The following is a 12,108-nucleotide window of genomic DNA, read 5'->3' on the forward strand; positions in this document are numbered from 1 at the left end:
TTTTTGAACACTAGGCCTTTCCTTCTTTCTTTAATCTTTTTGGGGTACAGGTGGGTTAGAGGTAATAATGCTAGATCAGAATGGTATCAAACAGGTGACCAACAAGCCGCATGTGGTCCATAACACCCCTTTAATACGGCCCACACCAAATTCACATGTATTTAAGAAATATTTAACAAAATTAATTAAAAAAAATACAACAAGCCATATTACATTTTTAAAATGTCAGCAGGCAGCCCACAGGAGTCCTCATATAAGGTTTAGTGACCCCTGTTTCTATTTGAGTTTGATAACACTAGTGTTCACAAACTAATGACTTTAGAGGTATAATTCCAAATGGCTTTCCAGAATGGTTGGACCACTTTATAGCTTTACCAGGAGTGCACCAATGTCCCTGTCTTTCCACAACCCCTTCAACAATTGTCATTTTCTTTCCCCTGCTCCCATCTATGCCAATCTGATTGATAGAAGGTAGGTCCTTGAGGTTGTTTTAATTTTAATTTCTTATTAGTGATTAGGAGCCATTTTTCATACAGCATTGATAGTTTGCCTTTCTTCTAAGAACTGCCTATTCAAATCCTTTGCCTATTAGGAAGTAGCTTCTGTTCTATATATTTAAATCAATTTTCTATATATCTTGGATATCAGACCTTCATCAGGGACATTTGCTGTGAAGATTATTTTTTTTTACCAGTTAACCATTTCCTTCCTACTTATAATTGCATTGATATTAGTTGTGCAAAACCTTTTCAATTTTATGTTATCAAAATTATCCATTTTATCACCTGTGATTCTCTTTATCCCTGCTTTGGTCAAGAACTCTTCCCTAATCCATAGTTGTGAGAAGTATCTCCTTACTTGGTCCTCTAATCTGTTTATGATACGGCTTTTGGATATCCCAAGCCCAAAATATCTTGGTTCAGTGTCAAATAGTTGTGATGATTACTGCTTTATAGTATAGTTTAATATCTCATTCCACTGGGCCTCTTCTTTCCCTCTTTGTTTTTCTTATTTCCCTTGTGATTCTTGATCTCTCATTCCTCTAGATAAATATTTTTTTCCTAGCTCTACAAATCCTTTGGAAGTTCAGTATGGCTTTAATAGCTGAAAACTTCACCTGTCTTTTGGAATACTCTAAAATAGCTATGTGATGATGGCCATTTTATAATCTTTGCCAGGAAGTGCCATGCCTGTGCTTTTGTGATGCCACAGTTACTGAGAGGCTCTGCTAAAATGCCCTCTTCTCAAGCTGCATTGTCACAGTTGAGGCCCACAACTTTGTGTTACTTCACCAGGCATCCCATAATGAAATCTCAAAGGAAAATCAATCACTTGGAGAGAACAGCAAATGTTTCTTAACAGGAGGTTGTATCTTCAGCCAAAGCATGTGGGTCTATCATTAAGTACAAAACTGTTAGAAAGGCTTCATTCGCTTGTAACAGAGATTTTGTTTTTAAAGCTGGCCAGCGAGTTGCTTTCTTTATTCCTGGATTTCTTATGGTTGGTGAATTCTTGATTTGTTCAAATCCTAGACTTTTGAATTGGTAGCAAAATGTTACAACTCTCCCTCTTTCTCTGGATTCATATCAAGTACACTCTTGATTCTGAAATGGTCCTGCAAATTGGTAGAAATCTCTTCTTTGACCCTCAACCTTCAGACTTTTCAGTAAACCTAATGTTGGGTAACCCTCTCAATTCCATATTACTGCCTATAGCAGATCTTCATAGAAACCAGGAGAGCAGAGGAAGTGATATGAAATGGGAAGAAGAAAACTATACTAAAATTTTTTTAATATCAGAGAATTGTTATTTAAGAAAAAACATCCTCAATTTAACAAATCAATTTCCTGGAGAAATTGTGTGTAGTTTCTATGTTGCGCAAGAGACCAAAATAATCCATGAAGAGCCCCTGCTGTGTTTCCCTGGGGGAAGAATATCTGAAAGGGATAGAGAAGATATTCCCAAGGGTTCCTTGTTTTACATCTGTGGGCCACCTCCAATGAGAAAATAGTATCTCAAAAATCTAGAAGCACATGAAATTTTCAAAGGCCACATTTTGTTTTGAGAAATGATGGTAACAGTAGCAGCATTATGACAGAATTGAAAAAGAACTAATGTCATCTCAAGATAGTAACTGATAAAACTTATTCTATATTGTGTGTGTAACAAGGAAAGAAGACTATGCACTGCTACCTGTGTGTTTTAAAAGCAATGATTTAAGGATTAAAGATGAAAGATGAGGAAGAAAAAAATGCATTCAATGAAAAAAAAAGTAGAAGATAAAATCTTAGCTATGTATTTTTTAGTTTTATACACACACACACACATACCTATATACATATACACACACACATATAGAGGTGTATGGGGTGTTCATACCTCTGGTATGAGGGCTTGCTGAGCCCTTTTCAGTGTTACTTATTCACCTTTGGTGTTCACCTGCCACCCACTCTCACCTGTGGCTCCAAGAAGCTGTAGCATGCACAGCAGCCACACCCAAGTATAACCTTCTCAGCCGACAAGCTAAACCAGGCTGAAGGTAACCAATAGGCCTCAAACCTTTCAGTGAGTTGGGGGATGTCTACCCAAGCATATGAAGACTTTCCCTGGTAGAATGGGCAGATGAGAACACCTTGTTCCAAAGGCCATGAAGGTGGCTGAAGCAGGCACTGTGGAGTGCTTAGAGCTTGCTCAGACATCAAAGATGCCAAGGTCATCCTCTGTATCCCCGGATGTTGCCAGTCATTTTGGCTTTTGTCTTGCCACTGAACTTTGATGACTCTGGAAGAGAGAATGAGGCTGATAATTTTGTGCAATTCTGTCTCCCTGAAATCCAGTTCACTCACAAGTTAAGACATCACCCCATGATGTCTTGGACCTCTTAGAAAACAAAGGACAAACAACAAACATTGATTATAAGTATTTTGTTGTGGTCAACAAGCCTGTATTTACTATTTCTGCTTGTTTGCATTTGTCTATGTCCTAAGACATGGTCAGCTTTTGCAAAGGTACCATTCATATCTAAGAAATATGTATATTTATTTGTATTTCCATTAAGTAGTTTCCAGCAATCTCTCTAACTTTCACAAATTCTATTCAGATGATTAATTTCTTCCTTGTTTACCTTTTGGTTAATTTGTCTGGTTCTGAAAGGAACACATCAAGATCTCCAACTATTATGGTTTTGCTGTTGTAATTTGATTAACTTTTCTTTTAAATATTTAGATGCTAGATTTGGTCCACACATATTCAGGACTGATATAAATTAGTTGTCTGGTACTTTAAACAAAAATAATAGCTTCCCTGTTTATCTCTTTTATTCAAATCTATTGTTACTATTTCCTTGTCTGAAATCGTAAATGTTACCCCCTGCTTTTTTTTTAGTTCACTTGAAGCATAATAAATTTCGCTCTAGCCCTTCATCTTAATTCTCTGTAAATCTTTCTGTTTCAAGTGTGTTTCTTATAAACAATCTGTTGTTGGATTCTATTTTCTAATGCAATCTGTTGTCTTCCATTGTATAGTTGAGTTCATCCATTTCCATTAACAGCAATGATTGTAAATTATGTATTTCCCTGTCTCTTACAGTTTTTCTTCTCTTCTCTTTGGAAAATTAAGAGTTGGAGAAAGAGAAGGAATCTGACCAACACTTGTAATCTGTAATTGAAGTGATCACCCCTTACTTCTCTTTACCCTGCCCAGACTCTGATCTTTGGCTCTTATCCTTCCCCTCTTTTAAATTTTCCCTTTATGACTAACCCTTGAAGAAGACACTTATTTTGCTTGTGACTCATTTCCCCAGTTTTACGTTCCCTTTGAACTCCTACTCCCTGGCTTCTGTTTTCTTATTTAGTCTGATGTACTTTGACACCAAACTCTCTTGCTTGTCTGTATGTGTGTTTTCTCCTCCTTTGTCTAGTTCACATGAGTGAGTGAGGTTCATAAGGTGCCCACTCCTCCCATGTGCCTCTTCTCATGTGCCGCAAATAGAGAAATAATAAGTTCCTTCTCATTCTTGCTCACTTCGTAGAATATTTTTTTCTTCCTCCTTTTTCTGTCTCTAGACCGCTCCAAGCCCACAAAGCCACCAGAGGGCGCTCAAAACTCCAATTGCTCCAGCTTCCTTCCGTGCAGGTTCGGATGGGCCGTGTAGATCTAAATCCCGAGTCTTTTCCAATCCCTCGGTTCCTGCATGGGTGAGAGCAGCCTCTTCTCTCTCAGTGTCTCTGATTTGCTCTAGTCTAAGATTATTACTATATTCACAATTTATCTGGCGTACCTTTGTCCCCGTCCCAATGAGAATCTAATCTCCCACCCAGCTTCGAGTGATCCAAACGGATTACTTGCTCATGTAAATCAAACTACATTTACTCAGTGAAATCAAAAGTAAACCTCCTCAGTGGCTGGATGTTGCCATTCCTAGTGTCTTCAACTCCCCCTAGCCTGTCTTCTGTGTCTGCTTTTCACATGCCCAGCCTGAGTGAAAAAGTCTCACGGGAAGAGAAAACTACATCAATACCATCCTGCTTCTGGCCAGCACCCAGGTAAAAGCTGTCTGCTTCTAGCACTCATAGGAATTGCTCTTAATTCCTTATTGAAAAGCATCCCAGAAGCAGCACAGTAGACAGACTGTTAGCTGTGAAGTCAGGAGGAACTGAGTTCACATCCTGGCTCAGACACTTAATAGCCTGTGACCCTGAACAAGTTACTTAACCTCCTTTAGTCTCATCTGTAAAATGGGGATAATAATATCCTCCCAAGGCTGTCAAATGAGATAACATATGTAAAGTGCTCTGCAAACATTAAATCATTCTATTAATGATAGTTATGATCATTATTGCCAGCTTGTGGCTGGTTATTTTAGCTGTGTGCCTCAGTGACGACAACCTAGTGCTATCTTACATTGGCTCCCACAGATCTCCAGTGTGCTTAGCTGATGCCTCTGCAAGCCAGGCTCCCGAGGCTATACTGGCAGCTATGAACCACGGATGGCCAAGATTCTGAGAATCCCCAAGAACAGGGCAGGCGAGGGAGAGAACTGGAGAGAAAGACAGAGCCAGAGAAGGAGAGGCAGAAACAATAAGAGACAAGAGGCCTGTTGGGGAAGCTAGATCCTTGTCAGCCAGAGGTGACAGCTGGAGGATTAGGGGGGAATCCAACGCTTGAAGAGTTAATTCCAATCAAATCTAGGTTTTAATCCCTTTTGGGGAGCTACACATGTGTTTGGGTCTTATCTGAGTTTGGTTTATGTCTTTTTGTAATAACCCACTTATCCTATCTTTGGGTAGACCTCCATTTGGAATGCCCTGTGGTATTAGAGAAATGGGTGCCCTATATATGGCAGTGACCCCCCTCTATAATGCCCCATGTACTATCAGGGAGCCATATTGGTGAAATGAATGAGTTACCCTATGTGCTGGAAGGACCCATGGGTAGGGCTCCCCCCCAGCAGGGCCAGGAGTAACAAATGCAAATAACAACAACAAAACCCAATTGTAAAAATAACACCTCATTCGCTTCTGTGCCCCCTTCTGATTTCCTTTTTTCCCCCCTCTATGTAAAACAGAACAAATCTAATCTCTTCTCTGCATGACAGCCTTTCACATACTTGAAGGCAGCTCATATGTCCTATCTGAATTTCCTCCAGGTTAAAAACATCTAGTTTCTTGACCTGATGTTTAAGTGACATAGACTCAGAGCCCCTCACCATCGTGGACACCCCACTCCGGACACTCTCCAGCTTATTGGTGGCCTTCTAAATCCATGATGCCTAGAACTGACTGCAGTACTGCAGATAAAGTCTGACCAGGGCAGTATACAGTGTGGGCCCATCATCTCCCTGTTCCTACGAGCTCTGCCTCTCTTAATGCAGCCCAAGATTGCTGCAGCTTTTTTTTTGGATGGTTATTCATCACACTGGTTACTCACATTCAGTTTGCTGTCCACTAAAACCCCCAGATCTTTTTTTTTTAGAGCAACTGCTATCTAACTGTGCCTTCCCCATCTTTTATTGTAAAGTTGACTTTTTATAGCCATCTCTATTGAATTTTTCATCTTATAATCAGCCCTATGATCAGCTCTACCTTATCAAGAACCTTAAGGATTCTGACTCTGGTCTGCGGTATGTTAACCAACCCTCCAAGACCTGTGTCATCTCCAAATTTGATGAGTATGCCATCCATGGCTTTATCTAAGTCACTGATAAAATATTAACTAGCACAGGGCCAGGGATCTATCTAAGAGGACACTAGATCCAATAAGACCCTCAGCACATGCTTTGGTTACTAGGACTATGTGAATTTGGAGAAAACTGAGTCAACTACTCCGGGAGACTGAAATAGAAGGTCACTGCACTCTTTCTGGGATGTTCGTGATACCGTTTTCATTGCCTTAATGTTAACCTCTGTTCCAAGTAACTGCTTACTCTTTCAATGTCACTTCTAGGCCACATCAGTTAGCATGTCAAACAACTAAACAGTCAAGTCTGAATTAACTTCCAAGCTTCCCAGTTTCTCTGGTGGATGGGGGCAAGCCTATTCAGACGTGTACATTACCATTTCAAGTCCCCAGTTGCTACAGGTTACATAGGTATGCGGCAGGTACAAGACCAGATGACCTCTAAGTCATCTGTAAAATGGGGACACACTGCAGAAGGAAATGGCAAATCACTCCAGTATCTTTGCCAAGAAAACCCCATGGTCACATGGAGTCGGACATGACTCAACGACAACAATTCAAGAAACAGGCCAGTATTGTTTGATCGTAGTGAGTGAGAGGAGAGTGAAGCATGAGAAGACTGAAAAGGTAGGAAGGGGCCAGACTGTAAAGAGCGTTAAGTGACGGGGGTCTTATATTTGCTCCTTGAGGTAACAGGAAGCCCCTCGAATTTACTGAGTAGGAGAGTGATATGGCCAAACCTGTTCTTTAGGACAATCGAATTTAGTACATGAGTGGAAGAAAGATTGGAATGAGGAGAGGCTTATAGTGGGGCAACCAATTAGAAGGCTGTTGTTATTGTTCGTCCTTCATTCTTGAAGACATCACGAGGGTGATGTCTTGACTTGTGTGTGAATTAGATTCAAGTGAGGCAGAGCTGCGCCAAGTCACCAACCTCACTCTCTCCTCCAGAGTGATCAGAGTCCGCTGGCAAGACAAGAGTCAAGATGACTGGTAATGATGGCCTGGGATGCAGTAGGTGACCTTGGCCTTTTCAAACTGAGGTCTTTCCCAGGTCTCAGTTTGTCAAAGAATTCCTATCCATAACTTTGTTTATGTCCACAGAGTTAAATTTTTGTCAGTCGGCTCCTGTAGGAATTTGGTCAAGTAGTTTTAGCTGAGATTAAATGGTTTTTTGAAGTTCATACCTGGAGTTGAAAACAAACAGAAAAGAAGTGAGACTTTCTACCAATATTGGATCCCTCAAGCTGTTACATAGCCCTTTGGGGAATATCTAGCTTCATAAGAGGCTCTGCATGTGTGAAATATAAATTTAGAATTTATTTTTAGACCTAAACTTGGGCACATTTGAATGTAGTGTGATGTTCCATTAGAGCTATTTGTTAAACATGGTCATTTTAAAACCTTCAGAATTACAGAGGATTTTCTTGAGGGTAGGGAGAGGGAAGTGAAATTTCCTATTGTTTTCAAGGTTACTTATTTAATAATGCAATAAATCCAACTGAGAAGCGATAGAGGCCTGATCTAAGGTGGCTGGTTTTTTTTGGTGGGGGGGGCTAGGCAATGGGATTAAGTGACTTGCCCAGGGTCACACAGCTAGTAAGTGTTATGTGTCTGAGGCCAAATTTGAACTCAGGTCCTCCTGAATCCAGGGCCAGTGCTATATCCACTGTGCCACCTAGCTGCCTCCAGGGTGGCTGCTTTTTAGTAGGCATTGTGAGATGTTATGAAAGGAGAAACGACAAAATTTGAGAACTGACTGGATCAGTGGGGTAAGAGGGGAGGGAGAAGCCAAGGATGAACCCCAGGTTTCCAGCCTGGGTGACTGGTAGGATGCTGCTGCCCTTGATTGTAAGAGGGAAGTTGGGGAAAAGAACAGCTCTACAGGAAAAGATAATAAGCATTTGTTATGCCCTGATCAGTGACTATGGAATGGAATGGCATCAAACAGGACGATATGGAAGGAACGGCATGAAACATGAAATAAACCTAGTTTTGTTGTTTTGAGGATAAACTGAGTTGAGAACATTCTACTATTGCTGATTCACTAATTCAACATTTATTAATCTCCCTAGGTGGGAGATTGGGTAGGTAATGTCCCCCAGGAAAGAAACCCAACCTTTGGATTAGGAAACAAAGACTGAGATTCTGGATTAGATAGAGATCCTAAGAGAGCCATCAGGGTTGTGACCTCCAATGGACAGACAGCCTGATCCGGGGAACACATGTCCTTCCATGTATTTTCTGGCTCTTTTCCTTCTTGGGCATGTGTGCTTGGAGTCCCATAACTTCTGTGAACCTAAATTGCTTCATTTATAAAATGAATAGGCTAGATGAGACAACCTCTAAATACTATGAAACTTTAGTATGGTTGCCATCTCAACCTTTCCCACGATCTCCCGTTAGTCTATGGGCAAGTTCTGTGAGGGTCAGGGCTTGTGTAACTTTCTACACAGGTTTTTAAGTCAACAAGCATTTATTAAGCACCTACTATGTGCCAGGCACAATGCTAAGTGTTAGGGATACAAAGCGATGCAAAAAGAGTCCCTGCTCCCAAGGCACTCACAGTCTAATGGAAAAGACAACAGGTAAATGACTAAGTACAAAAACGGTATATGTGAGATTAATTGGTGGTAGGAAGGAAGGGGGAGAAAAAGTTTAAACTCAAAAGCACATGGAAGTGATTGTTGCCAAATCAAAATAAATTAATTAAAAAAAGATTAATTGGAAATAATGACATAGGGAAGATACTAGAACTGAGGGGGATCAAGAAAAGGTTCTTGCAGAAGGTGGGATTTCAGATGAAACCTGAAGGAATCCGGGGAAGCCAGGAGGCAGAGACAAGGAGGTATTACATACTAGGTATGGGGGATGGCCAGCAAAAATGCCCAGAGTCTATTGATGAAGTATCTTGTGGGAAAAAAACCCAGCAAGGAGGCTTTTTTAGGTTGATGATGTTCTGTAGGGTAAGGGAGGGGCCAAATGAAGGCTTTTAAAACCAAATGGAGGATTTTATATTTGATTCTGGATGTGAGTTCAAACCTGGTCTCAGACACTTACTAGCTGTGTGACCCTGGGCTAGTCATTTAACCCTGTTTGCCTCAGATTCCTCATCTGTAAAATAAGCTAGAGAAGGAAATGGCAAACCAATCCAGTATCTTTGCCAAGAAAACCCCAAAAAGGGTCACAAATCAACAACAACAACAGTGAAGCAATGGAGCTGTCCGTCAGCTACAGGCTGATGGGGCAACACGAATAACCCGTACTGAAGCTTAATGTACCAGACCCTGCATCATCTGGGTGAGGGTAAAGGTACCTCCATGGTCTGGATACAGACTACTGCAGGACTCAGGACAACCTTACCTGTGCCTGGAATAACCACCACCTTGCCAGGCTGAGGCACAGGAAGTTCCACTGAGGAATTAGAGTTTGATGGGGGGAAAGAAGAGGATCTGGGAATGCCTGGGGCACTAAGCTGGGAGGTGAGGCCAGGGTACAGCTCTGTGATGGAGTCTTTGGGCAGCCAGAGGGCAGCCTCCAACAGGAAGCTGGAGCAGAGAACAGAAAGGGAACTAGAAGATAACAAAGACAAACTTTAGCTATTTCAAATCCCCAAACATTTCCTGATGCCTACCATTGTCCTGGTTTTTCCCCAGGCTGGCCTTGCTGGGGTCAGAAGTGTGGCTCCCACACTGGTGAATGAGTTGTGCCTACTGCAGGCTTGGCTCTGCGTGCCCAAGGCTGGAAGTATCCTCTGCTCTCCTGTTCAGTAATACTCTCTCACATCTGGGTCTTTTATAAGTTGGCCTCAGGCTTCATTATTATCATATAGAGGTGGCTAGGTGGCTTAGTAGAGAGTGTTGGACCTGGAGTCAGAAACATCTGCGTCAAAATCCAGCCTCAGACATTTACTAGCTGAGTAACACTGAGCAAGTCACTTAACCTCTGATTGCCTCAATTTCCATTTCTGTAAAATGGGGATAAATAACAGCACCTACCTCCTAGGGTTGCTTTGAGAATAAAATGAGATAACATATATAAAGCACATATATAAATGCTAGCTTTTATTATTGTTGTTATTAATCTCATCTCTCTGATGCATGAGAGGGAAAATCTGAAGCCCTGACTGGGTCCCCAATACCCAGAGCCTGTAAAAATGAGAGCAGCCGGTCGGGATCATGGCAGTGGCAAATTCAAGCCCCGTCAACCCCATCGTCTTCTCTGATGTTAGCATCGGTGGCCAGGAGGTCGGCCGAATGAAGACTGAGCTCTTTGCGGACCTTGTGCCCAAGACAGCAGGGAATTTCAGGCAGTTCTGCACAGGAGAGTTCAGGAAAGATGGAGTCCCTGTCGGATGCAAGGGAAGCACTTTTCACAGGGTTATAAAAGATTTCATGATCCAACAAGGAGACTTTGTAAATGGAGCTGGCACTAGAGTTGCAAGCATTTACCGGGGACTATTTGCAGATGAAAACTTTAAATCGAGGCACTCAGCTCTAGGTCTGCTTTCCATGGCAAACAGCGGCCCCAGTACCAATGGCTGCTAGTTCTTTATCACCTGCCCCAAGTGTGACTGGCTGGATGGAAGCACGTGGTGTTTGGAAAAATATTGATGGACTTTTAGTGATGAGGAAAATTGAGAATGTTCCCGCTGGACCCAACAACAAGCCCAAGCTTCCTGTGGTCATCTGCCAGTGTGGGGAGATGTGGTGGAGGTCGGTGCTGAATCAGGCTTCCTTTTGCCCTGGGTGATGCTTCTGAGAAGATGGATTGGCCTCCCACCTTGATTCCTTGGTTACTGCCTGCCTTGGTGATCAAGAGATAGGACCTGTCATGGATTCAGGACCCCAAGCCTTTTATTTTTAAGTTTTCAACTGTAAATGAAGTTTGTATTTTGGTAAAAAAAAAAAAAAATGAGAGCAGCCTCAGAGGCTGTGGTCTTCTCCAAGATTTGTCCATGTGATAGTTGTCCCACATATTCTGCTCAGGGAGACCTAAACAGAGGCCTTAGGAAGGAAGGGGAGCCAGAACCTGCAGAATCCTAGTATTTGATTGATTGCCTTACGCTCTTACCTCTCCAAGTAAGGAGAAGGCCAGAGTCCTGGGCAACGTAGGTGTAGTGGGAGGTTGAAATATGGCCCTCCATGCCAGTCCCTGGGTCCCCATGCCACTGTTTGCCCACACTTCCATCCTTTGACCATTTTTGCCCCCTTCTTTATCTCTTCCTATGGGCTCTCAGTCCCCTGTGTGGCACCTGAGGCTATATTAACCTGCACCTTTAGGAGCTTGAAATAAACTGATCATCTCTTGATGAAACTGTCCTTTCTGTCCATTTATGCTCAGCAGCTCTTGCTCCCCACTCAGTCTAAGCTAGGCAAAGCTCTTTTAGAAAGAAGCTAGATCAAGAAGTACAGTCCCATCCCTGAGCACACCCTGAACTCCCATTTGAAACAAATCACACTTCTGCCCCTTGTAGGGTCAATACAGAGCAAAATTGGGACCCCCACCCAGTGCCTCAGGGAGAAGGAACAAATTTAAGGTCAAGACTCAAAAGGCCTGAGGAAGGCAATGAATGAATGAATGAATGAATGAATGAATGAATGAATGAATGAATGAATGAAAAAGCATTTATTAAGTACTTACCACGTGCAAAGAATTGTACTAAGTGCTGGAGGTACAAATAGAAAAATCAAGACAGTTCATACTCTAATTGGGGAGGCCAACATGTAAGAGAAAGTTTGGTTATAGGGCAGACAAAAGGTCTGAGAAGCCCTAAGGATTCAACAGTGGAGAGGATGGCAAGGTCCACAGGTCCTGAGGTTACATAAGTAGGTCAGGTGATAGAACTGGGGGATGACAGAGCATAGAGGCAGGGCCCTGTTGTTGTTCAGTCATTTCAGTTGTGTCTGACTCTTCATGACCCCATTTGGG

General features: G+C 42.1%; 1 pseudogene; it reads left to right on the top strand.

Annotated features, from left to right (window-relative positions):
- The first annotated feature begins 10,299 nt into the window (after window positions 1–10,299).
- Window positions 10,300–11,457, top strand: LOC110206411 (peptidyl-prolyl cis-trans isomerase H pseudogene; annotated as a pseudogene).
- The last annotated feature ends 651 nt before the right edge of the window (window positions 11,458–12,108 follow it).

The sequence above is a fragment of the Phascolarctos cinereus genome, unplaced genomic scaffold (genome assembly GCF_003287225.1).
Source record: "Phascolarctos cinereus isolate Bilbo 61053 unplaced genomic scaffold, phaCin_HiC Scaffold_2;HRSCAF=192, whole genome shotgun sequence".
Taxonomy (NCBI): Eukaryota; Metazoa; Chordata; class Mammalia; order Diprotodontia; family Phascolarctidae; genus Phascolarctos; species Phascolarctos cinereus.